Source organism: Caretta caretta, chromosome 26, assembly GCF_965140235.1.
Source record: "Caretta caretta isolate rCarCar2 chromosome 26, rCarCar1.hap1, whole genome shotgun sequence".
NCBI classification, from domain to species: domain Eukaryota; kingdom Metazoa; phylum Chordata; order Testudines; family Cheloniidae; genus Caretta; species Caretta caretta.
This window is the reverse complement of record NC_134231.1, coordinates 6,199,773-6,214,247: the sequence shown is the minus strand read 5'-3', so window position 1 is coordinate 6,214,247 and position 14,475 is coordinate 6,199,773.

The following is a 14,475-nucleotide window of genomic DNA, read 5'->3' as shown; positions in this document are numbered from 1 at the left end:
GGAGGAGGGAAGCTGTGCATTCAAACTGTGATCTACACTTGCACATCTGCCTGTGCGTCTGCGTGTGTACGCACCCATACGCACCCCGCCCCAGGAATGCAGGGCTCTGCAGTTCTCCCATGCAGAGTGGGGCCTGATTGGAATCACAGGCTCAGGGTGGATGACAACATAATAACAGGGTGCATGACAAGAGCATAAATAATAAATGAATACAAATGACCCTTTGCCCTGCTCTAGCCCCTTCCCCCTGAGGCCTTCACAGCTCTTTACAAACCCTAATGAATTCAGTTACAGTCCCATGGAGCAAGGCGGCCTCATCCACGATTTAGACAGAGAGAAACTAAGGGATGAGACTGGCCCAAGGTCACACACAAGTCAAGGGCAGAGACAGGAAACAAGCATCCGGGTTCCCAGACCTGCACGTTAACCAAAAGAACATCCACCTCCCCGCCCTTGGTGTCATGCTCAAGCACTGGCCTTTTCATCCCCATCTGCAACAATAACCGGCTTTTCTGTAGCGTTTTTCACCCACAGACCTGGTAGCACTTTACAAAGGAGGTCCCCCTTTTGCAGATGGGGAAACTGAAGCACAGCAAACTGATTTTGGGACCCAGAGCCAATGCCCACCACAGCAACCGGGCACGAGCATGTCATCGCGCAGGCCTATGGCAGAGCTGGGCATGGAATTCAGATCTCCTGAGGCCCCGTCTGAGGCTCTATCCTCTGAGTCTAGCATCTCTTCCTCTTGACATCTCTTTGGCATGACAGAACCAGCGCTGATAGTGACAAACCAAAACCTTCGCCTACCTGCTTGTCTGTCCCTGGAAGTCAGATAGAACGTGACCGGGTCAACAGCCTTTCGGTCATAAGCCTGGCTGGTCACTTACAGCAAATGAGCACAGAGCAATCCTATTTAAGAGGTTTAGAAACCCTTCTGTTATGTGCAGCCCCCATCCCATTCCCCAAATTATACTGTAATTATACTGTTGTAAATTACACAGCAGTGACACAGCAACTCTGTCATCTCAGCGTTTAGAGAGATGGGTCAAGCTTAACCAACCCCTTTGATAATGGAAAACAGGGTCTTTGAGAAACCAGAGATAATAAATCTTCTGTTCTTTATAACCAGCCTCGTGGGTATCGGTCTTTGTCTCATTAAATGTGGCTGGTATGCGGAGAAATATCGAGGTGATGGCAGCGGCTAAGACTTCTATTTACATATTGTGAAAACAAAGGAAAGGAGAGGACACAGTATCTGTGGGCCTGATACCAAGTCGGCACACCACACATGGGCTGGAGCCAACTGTTGAACTATAGCCAGCCGAGAGTACTCTGGAAGAATTCTCAGCCAGGGCACTAGCCATGTCAGTTGTGAGGGAAAAGGCCATTAAATGCCTGTCTTTCTGGCAGCCTTTCCTCTTGCCCCTCTAGCCTCATCCCTAGTTACATTTCTAGAGCATTTTAAGAAGTGTTTCGAGGAGACTCACTGCAGCTAGTTGGGGGCCGAGATACAGCAGCAGTTTCAACAGGGCACAATAATAGTACGAAACAGCTTAGGCAAGACAGCAAAGAACACCGTGTCCAGCTGAAATGCTGGCAGAATTTTGGGAGGCAGAAAACAGTTAATCAAGCTACCTAGAAGGCGTCAAGGACTCAGGATTAATAAACCCACACTCTTGCAGGTGTGCCATGCGATTGTTAATGATCACAAGTTGTCAAGGCGTCCGTTTGAAGCCTCATTAAATAGAAAGTATCTTCAGCAGCCTGGCTCCCCGTAGCCCCACAGAGGGACATGCTCAACAGGAACGAGGGCTATTAAAGAACGAGTGGAACTTTCCAGAACAACCATTGAAGGGTTCAGCTTCACCACAGAGTTACTGCTATTGAGTCAATTTCGAGAGAACACAACTGGCCATGTTGCAAAAGAGCAGTTGAGTTCCATGTGCTTCCAGTAATACCCTGCACCCACACTGACACTGCACCCAACTGTGGGAAATGCAAAGATTTTAGGGGATGCTGGCCATGGTTCGTAGTGCCCCAGCAAACCGCACTGTTGCAGGGTGTCTTCTGCAGGGTATAGGGGATAGAATGTGTCTGTCCTTTTGGGGATTGCGGGTAGAACTGGTATAAGCCTGAGGAAATCCCACAATTCAATGTAAATAATTCCAGGTTGTCTCCAGATCTTGTGCTCTCATCTTGTGTTGTAGGGTATGCCACAGCACAAAGATGCCATGCGACAATCGCATCCAAAGGTCATTAGGGGAATTGTGTGGGTTAAAGCACTCTGCTTCGTCTGGACTGTTAGACCTTTCCAATATTCCCGTATGTTGCAGAGTAGCTATGCTTCTCCAGGCCATGTGGTCCCTATGAGCCGTGCTGCTTCCTAGGGGAACAGTGCAAGGTAGGAGAAGAAAAATAGGTACGGAGTGTGGAGTTTGGTCTGAATTCTGGACAGGGACAGAAGCCTGGGTAGCTGCTTCTTGGGACAGGGCAGCAGGGCTAGTCTGAGGCTCCCGCACCAGGGAGTTGCTAAGGGGCAGTTTGCATAGAGCACCGGGGCATGTTTTGTAAATTAGCAAATCATACTAAGAAAATTCCTGACTCCACATCACCAATTTCTGTTCCAAATGGAAAGGCTGGCCCCCAAGCTCTGCTACCGCTCAGCAAGGGCCCCCCCCCCCTACTTTGGACCCAGCCAGAAGTGCGGCCCTGGAGCAGGTGTAGGATTACACATCAGAGTTGCTAATGGGATCAAAGGGCCTGAACAGTAAGAAATGGGATCTGGGACACATGAATAGTTTATAAGCTACCCATTCTCCTTCTACGCCTCTTCTGGCAATACCAGAGAGAACCACAGCCTTCCCCAGCGACAGCATCCCTTCCGCTGCTGGAAGGGGGAAACAAGCTGCTGCAGGCAGAAACCAGAGGTGGCTGTTTTCTACTTCACGATTCTCTTTCCGATTGCTCCTCACCCTTTGTTATCTGCTGCGGTACCCTTTGTACGAGCATCCCACAGAGTATCAAGCGTAAATAACAAAGCAGTTACAGTACAGCAGTGGCTCTCAGCCTTTCCAGTCTACTGTACCCCTTTCAGGAGGCTGATTTATCTTGTGTACCCCTAAGTTTCACCTCACTTAAAAACAGCACACTTGCTTACTATCTCATTTTTACCTTATGATGGTAAAAAATCAACTGGAATATAAATATCGTATTTACATTTCAGCGTACAGCATACAGAGCAGTATAAACAAGTCATTGTCTGCACAAAATTTGAGTTGGTACTGACTTCGCTAGGGCTTTTTGGGTAGCCTGTTGTAAAACTAGGCAAATATCCAGATGAGCTGACGTACCCGCCTGGAAGAGCTCTGCGTTCCCGCAGGGGCACACGGACCCCTGGTTGAGAACCACTGCACTACAGTACTAGATTTCTGATTCCTAACCTAAGAGTCGGTCACTTATCCCAACTTATTAGCTTACAGAGCAGACTCCTGGCCTTGGAGGCAGAAGGCCCAGTTGCTGTCTAGCTTGAAGCTGAAAAGACAGCGTTTTTCCCAGGCTCCAGGGATAGGGGCTTAACCCAGTCCCGGGAAAGGACACAGCAGGCCTTGTCCCCTTAAAGCAGCAATTAAGACGGTTTATAAAAAGAAGTCTGTTATTAGGCCAGCAGCCCTGGGAACTGAGATAATTATAAATACTTGGAAACCACAGGGATGGGGGCCAGGGAGGTATCTAGAGACAGAGGATGTGGAGCAGGTAATGTCAGAGGGGGCAGATGTGAGTAGACGGTACGGGTGTCCCCCTATTAGCCAGGCCATGCACAGCAGGCCAGGGGACTCCTAATGTTGTTACCTGCACAGGCTAAGGCAGCCCCTCTGAACAAAAGCTACAGGGAAGACAAAAGCCATGGGCCAGGCCTCCTCTAACTCTTTCCAAAGGAAATTGTGCTCTTTCCCCACCTGTATGGTCTTTTATCTGCTAGCACCTCACAGTGGGCTAGCTCAGTGCCTCAAACCAACAGGCCCCCGCCCTAAGTCGCTTACAAAGTGGAGCTCAGACACGACATAAGCAGCGTGGCCAGGAGGCATATACAGGACAGGGAGAGGGCCATACTCACTCAGTGAGGGCTTCATAGGGCCCAGGACTGGAAGGGACTTCCTGGGTGATTGAGTGCATCTCCCTGCTATCACAGGCAGCTCTGCCCTATACTCCCATGAGCACAGCATGGTGGAGGAAAGGAAGAGGTCGGGGAGCATTGTTTATATTGCTGCAGATTGTGCTTCCCTGGAGATGCATGTGCTCTGATCCCGTTCCCCCCACACCCTCCCAAGCACACACGGAAAGGTGATAGACAAGTGCCCCTGGAGTATAGCTACTATTCTTTAATCACTAGTGTTTATAACTACATCCTGTTATTTAGAACAGTCCCTCCACGAAGAGTGGACCTAGTCTCCTGCCCTACCCCAGCAAGGTACACCAGCCTGCTGACGCTAGGGCACAGTTTGCTACTTCCAGCTATTGCAAAAATAAGGCTTGAGCTGGAGCAATTGGAGCTACGGCCCATCTCTGTACTTGTTTGTGCAGCACCTCGCACGCTGGGGCACTGATCTTTGGTAGGGGCCTCCAGCGGCTACTGTAAAGAGAAACAATAAAATGATGCCCCTTGGCAGAAACTCTCAGAACTGTGAGGAAGCCCGGATAACGAGGCTGGTAAAGCTGCAACGAAGCACCCAGACGACCTAATTGGGTTGAGGGGCTGTGCCAGCACCCCTGATTTTATTGCAAGTCTCATGCTATTTGGTGTTCTCCTGGACTCATGTGACTGTGAGACCCTCAGCTTTCAGCTTAGAAAGTGTCAAGCCCTGCTCGTTGCTGAGGAAAGCTGAAGAACATGAACCAAGTTCAACCTCCAAAGCCCAGAAGCCACCCGATAAATAAATCCCTCCCAAAAGGGATTCGCAAAAAGAACAGGAGGACTTAGGGCACCTTAGAGACGAACAAATTTATAAGTGATCAGGAACAGCCAGCATGGATTCACCAAGGGAAGGTCATGCCTAACTAATCTAATCGCCTTTTATGATGAGATTACTGGTTCTGTGGATGAAGGGAAAGCAGTGGATGTATTGTTTCTTGACTTTAGCAAAGCTTTTGACACGGTCTCCCACAGTATTCTTGTCAGCAAGTTAAGGAAGTATGGGCTGGAAGAATGCACTATAAGGTGGGTAGAAAGCTGGCTAGATTGTCGGGCTCAACGGGTAGTTATCAATGGCTCCATGTCTAGCTGGCAGCCGGTATCAAGTGGAGTGCCCCAAGGGTCGGTCCTGGGGCCGGTTTTGTTCAATATCTTCATAAATGATCTGGAGGATGGTGTGGATTGCACTCTCAGCAAATTTGCGGATGATACTAAACTGGGAGGAGTGGTAGATACGCTGGAGGGGAGGGATAGGATACAGAAGGACCTAGACAAATTGGAGGATTGGGCCAAAAGAAATCTGATGAGGTTCAATAAGGATAAGTGCAGGGTCCTGCACTTAGGACGGAAGAACCCAATGCACCGCTACAGACTAGGGACCGAATGGCTAGGCAGCAGTTCTGCGGAAAAGGACCTAGGGGTGACAGTGGACGAGAAGCTGGATATGAGTCAGCAGTGTGCCCTTGTTGCCAAGAAGGCCAATGGCATTTTGGGATGTATAAGTAGGGGCATAGCGAGCAGATCGAGGGACGTGATCGTTCCCCTCTATTCGACATTGGTGAGGCCTCATCTGGAGTACTGTGTCCAGTTTTGGGCCCCACACTTCAAGAAGGATGTGGATAAATTGGAGAGAGTCCAGCGAAGGGCAACAAAAATGATTAGGGGTCTGGAACACATGAGTTATGAGGAGAGGCTGAGGGAGCTGGGATTGTTTAGCCTGCAGAAGAGAAGAATGAGGGGGGATTTGATAGCTGCTTTCAACTACCTGAAAGGGGGTTCCAAAGAGGATGTCTCTAGACTGTTCTCAATGGTAGCAGATGACAGAACGAGGAGTAATGGTCTCAAGTTGCCGTGGGGGAGATTTAGGTTGGATATTAGGAAAAACTTTTTCACTAGGAGGGTGGTGAAACACTGGAATGCTTTACCTAGGGAGGTGGTAGAATCTCCTTCCTTAGAGGTTTTTAAGGTCAGGCTTGACAAAGCCCTGGCTGGGATGATTTAACTGGGAATTGGTCCTGCTTCGAGCAGGGGGTTGGACTAGATGACCTTCTGGGGTCCCTTCCAACCCTGATATTCTATGATTCTATGATCTGAGCATAAGCTTTTGTGAGCTGAAAGCTCATGCTCAAATAAATTGGCTAGTCTCTAAGGTGCCACAAGTACTCCTGTTCTTTTTGCGAATACAGACTAACATGGCTGCTACTCTGAAACCTGCCAAAACGGAAGCCTGTTTGGCTTTAAAAATATATAGTAAAGTTTTTAACCCCAGCCAAGCTTTTCAAAGGCATGGGGCTGGCCCCACAGCTACCCTGCCTCTTGCTATCTCAAAATCTGCTTCTAGCAGGTGGGGATGTGCCCAGTGACCGAAGGATGACAAGGCAGTCTGAGTGGCTAAGAAAATACCTCCAGCAGAAACTGAAGAGGCCAATCCCAGGGACTTTGGTCAAGGCTGGGCCGTGGGAAGCTGCTTCGAACCACGTCAGCAAGAAAAAGTGTTGACTCACGGGATGCAAAACCAGGACCTGGATTTGGCCCTAGAAGCAGCAGGTCGTGTCTGAAGGGGAAATCTACCACTTTACAGCAGGGCATGATTCAAATTAAAATGCTAGGTGAGCGAGTTGCTCTTTGCGCACAACAGATTTACTTTCACCTTTGTCTGTACAGGCGCGGAGATTAGGGTTCTCTCCACGACAGCCGTGGGCCAACACAATGCACAACAAGGAAAAGTAACGGACAGTCACTACTGCACTAAGACTGGAGAGAGGCTGAATAGCAGCTGAAGCCAAACACCAGGGTTTGTTTCTAGTGGGTCTGGGCAAAGCCAACCTGTGGAACTCCTTACCAGAGGATGTTGTGAAAGCCAAGACTATAACAGGGTTCAAAAAAGAACTAGATAAGTTAATGGAGGACAGGTCCATCAACAGCTATTAGCCAGGATGGGCAGGGATGGTGTCCCTAGCCTCTGTTTGCCAGAAGCTGGAAAAGGGCGACAGGGGATGGATCACTTGATGATGACCTGTTTTGTTCTTTCCCTCTGGGGCACCTGGCATTGGCCACTGTCAAGACAGGATACTGGGCTAGATGGACCTTTGGTCTGACCCAGGATGGCCGTTCTTACAAAGCAGCATGTCTTCATGCACTCACACACAGAGCCCTCATTCAGAGGCGGGGCAGCGCACTTCCATTCGCACCTGGCCTCCTTCCCAAGAGTTAACCGCTCTCCTTTCAGTGCCTAGGGCTCAGCACAGGCAGAATCCTGATGCTGCTTGCCCAGCTCAGCGAGATTGGCGGCAGAAGCCAATTTAGAACTTCAGAAGCTTCCTGCCCTACTTGAATGGTTTTGCTGCTGTAATCCACATGCCAGCTGATTTATTCCATGCAGAACAGTTCAACAAGGCTAGCTGTAAAGCCTCCAAAGTCAGTCAGTAATTCCAAGCAAAGGGGGAATCACATGCTGTAACAGGACCCAACGTCTGCTATAACTATGTCAGAGACCTCAAAAGAGCAGGACAATAACTGTCCTGGCTGATGTGGCTAGTGTAGATAATAGAATCACAGGACTGGAAGAGACCTCACGAGGTCCTGCACTCATGGCAGGATTAAGTATTGTCTGACTTATAACAGCCTTGAGATAGTACATTTTTCTGGGGCACATTGAGCCTGACACGGTCTGGTCCAGTTTAGCACAGCTGTGCCCAGTGAAGGCATCGTATAGCGTCTCCATCGCAGAGTTAGCTATACGTGAGTTATTCCTCCAGTTGGCCTAACTTGCGTGGCAGCAGCCACAGCGCAAATTAACCCACCGGCTGCCATGTCATCAGTGGAGCTGCACTCACTCCTATGTGGCACTAAGACACGTGGGGGCCACATCCCACGAGCCTCTGCGATGCAGTAAGCTAAGCGCCTCTATGAATTCTTTCCTCCTACTGGAGGAGAACTTGTCTGTCCTTTCTGGGGCCCACAGGGAGAATGGTGGGAAGGTGCTGGAAGACCAGCAGCACTCGCATGGCTGTAGCTGGCATCCACACGACAATGTGTGAGCAGCTCACTGAAGTTACACACACCACCGCTGTGGTTACACACGCCACCAATATGGCTACACCACCATTGCATGCATCTTCTGTTAGAAAGCAGTGCTAGGTCTGCTCACGGATATTCCTGTGCATTCTGATTTTGTGTTTCCAGACTCTCTTGCAGAGGTTATTGCAGGGAAACAGGAAGGTAAGTTCATGCTGTAGACGAAAACAGAGTTTTAAAATATTTTGTTTCTTTCCAGTGCAGTTTTGTTAAATTCTTTTATTTCTCACTGTTTTCTTTGGCCAAATACTTGGTCAGTTAAGATATCTTATGTCTCTCAACAGCAGAGACTCTTTTGGATTCTGATCAAAGGCAAAAGCTGCCCCTATAATTTATGAAAAAAGTCAAAAAAATCAGGGGGAAATAATGAGCTCCTCCTTATTTAGCAGCAAGGCATACATGTCCATTTTCTCTTACTTCTGAGAGTCAGATAGACTAGGCTTCCAAGGAAGGTTGTGGAATCCCCATCATTGGAGGATTCTGAGCACAAGTTAGACAAACAACTGTCAGGGATAGTCTGGGTTTACTTGGTCCTGCGTCAGTACAGGGGGCAGGAGTAGGTGGTCTCTTGAGGTCCCTTCCAGCCTATGATTCTATGAAAATGGAGCAGGGGAATATTAATACCAATCACAGAGCTCAACAGATGTGGACTGAGTACTCTGAAGATGAACAGCTGTAGCGATTCTCCATCACTGACAAATTTTAATCAAGATTGGATGTTTTTTTTATAGGATCTGCTCTAGGAATTATTCTGAGGAAGTTCTATGACCTGTGTTATACAGGAGGTCAAACTAGATGATCACACGGCTGCATTCCGGCCTTGGACTCTATGAAACACACCCGGCGTTATTAAAACTATTAAGTGAAAAAAATCAAAAGATTAAACAAAGAGTGGAACACAATATCTGGCAAAGGTCACAGTGAGAGCTATCAAAACAGTAGGTGTAAGCAAATACCTCCAGCCAACAAGCAGGAATGGAATCTTGCCAAAATACATCAATGCTACATTTGTTGAAGAAGGGAGAACTTTTCAGCATCCAGAGCTAGTCGGCCCAATGGCAGAGCTGTGGTAACATACACAGATCAGAGCACAACACGGAGCAGGTGTTTGGTCGGATCCCACCCACGGAGTGCTGACCACAGTACTTCTTGCTCAGGCTTATGCTACTGTGCTAAGAACAGCTGCACAGACATTGCGGTTCAGGCTGGTGCCTGGGCTCCAAAGACTAGCGAGTGGGGTGGGCTTCAGAGCCTGAGCTGCAATTTAGAAGTGCTGTTTACATATCTGTTTTAGCACCGTAGTGCAAGCCCCCCAAATCTGTCAACCCAGGCTTGGAGGCATGCTGCCATGGGCTGCTGCTGGCTGAGTGGAAGTACCCTAAGAGGTCATCTTGTCATCCAGAGAACTGATTTTTGCCTGCACCAAAGATCTGATGTTCATGGAAGAGCGGATGTGGGGCTGTTTGCTGGATTGCTTCCCATGCACCTTTCCCCAAATGTATTTCATACCAGGAAACAGTTATTAATCTGAGCAAATCTCAGCCTTAAAAACCAAGCAATTGGAGAGTGCCAAAGCTTACCCAAAAATACAACTGTGGATTCATCAGTCACTGCAAAAATATAACCAATCCCTGGAACTGAACGCAATGCTCACTGCAATTTGGATGTAACTATCTGCAAAGAATTGAGAGAGCCCCAGGCAATGGCTCACACAGAGCCTTGCATGGTGTCCAGTAACAGAGGGGTAGCCCTGTTAGTGTGTATCCACAAAAACGAGGAGTCCGGTGGCACCTTAAAGACTAACAGATTTATTTGGGCATAAGCTTTTGTGGGTAAAAAACCCACTTCTTCAGATGCAAGAAGAATGCAATTTGCTTGCAGGAAGAATGCATCTGAAAAAGTGGAGTTTTTTACCCACGAAAGCTTATGCCCAAATAAATCTGTTTGTCTTCAAGGTGCCACCGGACTCCTCGTTGTTTTTGCTCACACCGAGTGCAGGGATACCAACCCCGTCCTTTCTTCAGCCCAGTACTAGTTTGTTCTTAACCAGGTTTTGGTAAAGGCAGACAAAATCCACGTGGGCTGAGGTGGGACTGGCAAATAAAACAGGATAAAACCTGCTATCGCTAGCACGTTAGGAGAATATAGTTGACAGAAGGTAAATTATTAACCAAAGGAAGAAAATGAAGTATGTGACGCATTCAGAAGTTCTGGAGATTGGAAGGGGGCAGAGAGAAAACACTGACTTCTTGCTTAGGGTGGTCCATCCCCGGCTGTCCTGCAGCCTCCTACTTTTGAGGAGAGCTGCCATCTTTCCGCTCAGCCCCTCATGACAAGGACCCTCTTGCCTTTGGAGACGAGTTTCATTAGAAGCAGCGTTTAGACCCGGTGCCGCCAGCTTCCGGTGTTGGGAAGCACCATCTGTGACACCAGCATGGCAGCCTGAGCCAACTACACCCTGGCATTGGCTGTGTCCACCCCCGGGACACCTTGATACGGTTTAATATTTAAACAAAGGTTTCAAGGCCTCTGATAGGTTTGTAATCCTGGTACCGAGGTTGCCCTATCTGCAGCCCAGGTATCGTTGCCCAGCAAACATCAGGCTGTCTGCAGATGGCAGAGAAACGCCAGACACGAGTCTCTCCTTCCCCACATAACCCACAAAGAGGCCAAACGCCTTATCAACCCAGCCCCCTATTTTAGTGTATTAGAAATGATGACCCAAAAATTCAAGTTAGGCACCCAGCTCCATAGTTAAGCACCTAAATAAAGGTGGCCTAATTCTGCCAGGGGCTGAGCACGCTCAGCTTCCATCACTAGGAGCTACAGGATCCCAGCACCATTGGAAGTCAGGTTTCAGAGTAACAGCCGTGTTAGTCTGTATTCGCAAAAAGAAAAGGAGTACTTGTGGCACCTTAGAGACTAACCAATTTATTTGAGCATAAGCTTTCATGAGCTACAGCTCACTGTGAGCTGTAGCTCACGAAAGCTCATGCTCAAATAAATTGGTTAGTCTCTAAGGTGCCACAAGTACTCCTTTTCTTATTGGAAGTCAGGTAGTTTATTCAGTGTGCCTAACTCTGGGGATTTAAGGTAGTGAAATGAAGCATCCAGAGTTCAAAAGTCACGGGGCACAGAATCCCTAACTTCGGCCCCTTTAAATCTGGGACTGGTGTTTTAACAAAGATTCTGGCTGATATTCACATGTACAAGGCCAACAGCCCCCCCAAAACAGAACCAGAGTCTAGCATCACCATCTCATTGCCTTGATTTTGACTGACAGACACACCCCGCCCAGCTTTGTTTCTACATCACCTAGCTAGATTGTAAACTCTTCAGCACAGACTTCATCTCTATCTAAAGGACCTAGCACACCACTGGTGCTACAATATAAAATAATGTCCCCAGGCTACATCTTAGCATCTGGTGTAAGAGGAATTGCAGCAATGCAGGGAATGTCTTGTATCCCATCAAGGGAGAGGAGCCACTATTGCACAATAGCAGATACAGCATTAGATACACAAAAAGCACACCTGCAGGCCTTAGGTGTCAGGCAGTACCCTGAATGCAAAGGGGAAGCTCTGTTTTGTTCCAACTCCAGTCACCTGCAGATACTGTAATGATGATTTGTTCAACCAATGTCTTAGAGGTGCGGGGGAATTAGGCCTCGTAGTGGGATAGATTCCCTGCACTTTGCCCGTTCTTCAGCACAGCACCGCTGGGTCTCAGTGGCAGTCCGAAGCCGCCACTTGTTTCAACACTCAGCAGAACCAGCTAAGATCTATGATTACCAATGTGCAAGACAGTCAGGGGTGAGGGGCAGAAGCCTGATTTGAAAAGAACGTTCAATGGAACTGAAAAATCTCCTGTATGAAAGTGAGAGCCCCACACTTCTTGCTCCGAGTAGAACTTAACTGGAAATTGCAAGTCATGGCCCATTCAGGTTCAAGAGCATTAAAGCAAGTCATTCTACATTAGTCAAATTCCTGTTCAAACCAGTATATCTTCAGAGGGACGGCTCCTTTCTAGGCCACCAGTTCAACTCTAATCCACGTCAGCACTGACTAGTAGTGGTTACCATCCAACTACAGTTCAGTGGCTGCCCAGTTCATAGTGGAGAGGGGTCTAGACCACAAAAAAAGCTGTGACAGTTGGCACTAAATTGCCCTCCTCGTTAGCAATCTGGATTGGAACGGGCTACGGAGGGAGACTCAACGCCTTTCCCCTCCAGAGGTGGTTCTCTCACATCAGGGATCAGGGACTTTGGCAGAGTGGGGGAAATAGGCAATGCCCAAATGACCATCCCCCGAACGGGGGATATTGGTTTCCAGGGCACTTTTCACAAGTTTGAACTTTTACTTATAGGGCACATAAGTATGTGTGGGAGAAACACTGCTAAGGGCATGTACTTAGGGTGAACAATGACATAGATCAAACTTACTGATTTCTCCCTGTCCTGTCCCTTTTCTCAGATACATCGCACTCATGCCTTCTGCAGCTTTTATGGGCCCTCAGTGCATTCATGCACAAAACCTGGACCACAGTTTTGACCCTTTGGGTTTACACCCTGACAAGATCAAGTAACAGAGATAAGTCAAGCAGGAAAAACGGATCGAATGTAGTTTTTTGCAGTCCCCAGAGCTACCTCTCCATTACTGCAGGGCTGAAAGCACACACCATGGCCCCACACCCCACGGGCTGCACAGTAAGGGTGGGGCAGCGGGTAGCCTGCGCATAAAAGTGTCATCTATTTCCCATAAATGCATCTGCCAGACAGCGTGCAAACATTCCGACGAGCCAGCTTGCCTCTTTAAAAAAATCCTCCCGCAAAAATGACAAGAGCCAACTCTGTGGAAAGCTGGACACTAGCGTTATTTCAAGATGGCTACACAAAACACAGGAGAAGACCCTGTGCTGAAGGGTGGCATGAAGGGGAAGGAGGGGGAAAAAGACAGATAACGACTGGATAACCCTACATGTCTTTCACGTCAATTTTTATCAACCTAATCCTTTCTTTAGCCTCAGACTTTGAGGGGTATATAATCTCACCCTCACCTAAGGCCACCAGGGACTTACATGCCTGTACCCAGATTAGTGATTGGAGGAAGCAAAAAGTCAGTTCTGTTAGGTCAAGAAATAAACTGAGTGAGTGAATGAATCAATCAAATGAAACCCTGCTTGGGAGCAGTTACATATAACACCGCCCATCCCCCTTTACCAATTTGGGAGACCATCAGCTCCTCTTCCTGATGGTTATCACCACACTGGTTACATTCTTCATTCAAAAAGAAAAGGAGTACTTGTGGCACCTTAGAGACTAACCAATTTATTTGAGCATGAGCTTTCGTGAGCTACAGCTCACTTCATCAGATGTGTACCGTGGAAACTGCAGCAGACTTTATATACACACAGAGAATATGAAACAATACCTCCTCCCACCCCACTGTCCTGCTGGTAATAGCTTATCTAAAGTGATCAACAGGTGGGCCATTTCCAGCTCAAATCCAGGTTTTCTCACCCTCCACCCCCCCACACAAATTCACTCTCCTGCTGGTGCCAGCCCATCCAAAGTGACAACTCTTTACATAATCAAGTCGGGCTATTTCCTGCATAGATCCAGGTTTTCTCACATCCCCCCACCCTCATACACACACAAACTCACTCTCCTGCTGGTAAAAAGAAAAGGAGTACTTGTGGCACCTTAGAGACTAACCAATTTATTTGCTCAAATAAATTGGTTAGTCTCTAAGGTGCCACAAGTACTCCTTTTCTTTTTGCGAATACAGACTAACACGGCTGTTCCTCTGAAACCTCTCCTGCTGGTAATAGCTCATCTAAACTGACCACTCTCCAAGTTTAAATCCAAGTTAAACCAGAACATCTGGGGGGGGGGGGGGGGGGTAGGAAAAAACAAGAGGAAACAGGCTACCTTGCATAATGACTTAGCCACTCCCAGTCTCTATTTAAGCCTAAAGTAATAGTATCCAATTTGCAAATGAATTCCAATTCAGCAGTTTCTCGCTGGAGTCTGGATTTGAAGTTTTTTTGTTTTAAGATAGCGACCTTCATGTCTGTGATTGCGTGACCAGAGAGATTGAAGTGTTCTCCGACTGGTTTATGAATGTTATAATTCTTGACATCTGATTTGTGTCCATTTATTCTTTTACGTAGAGACTGTCCAGTTTGACCAATGTACATGGCAGAGGGGC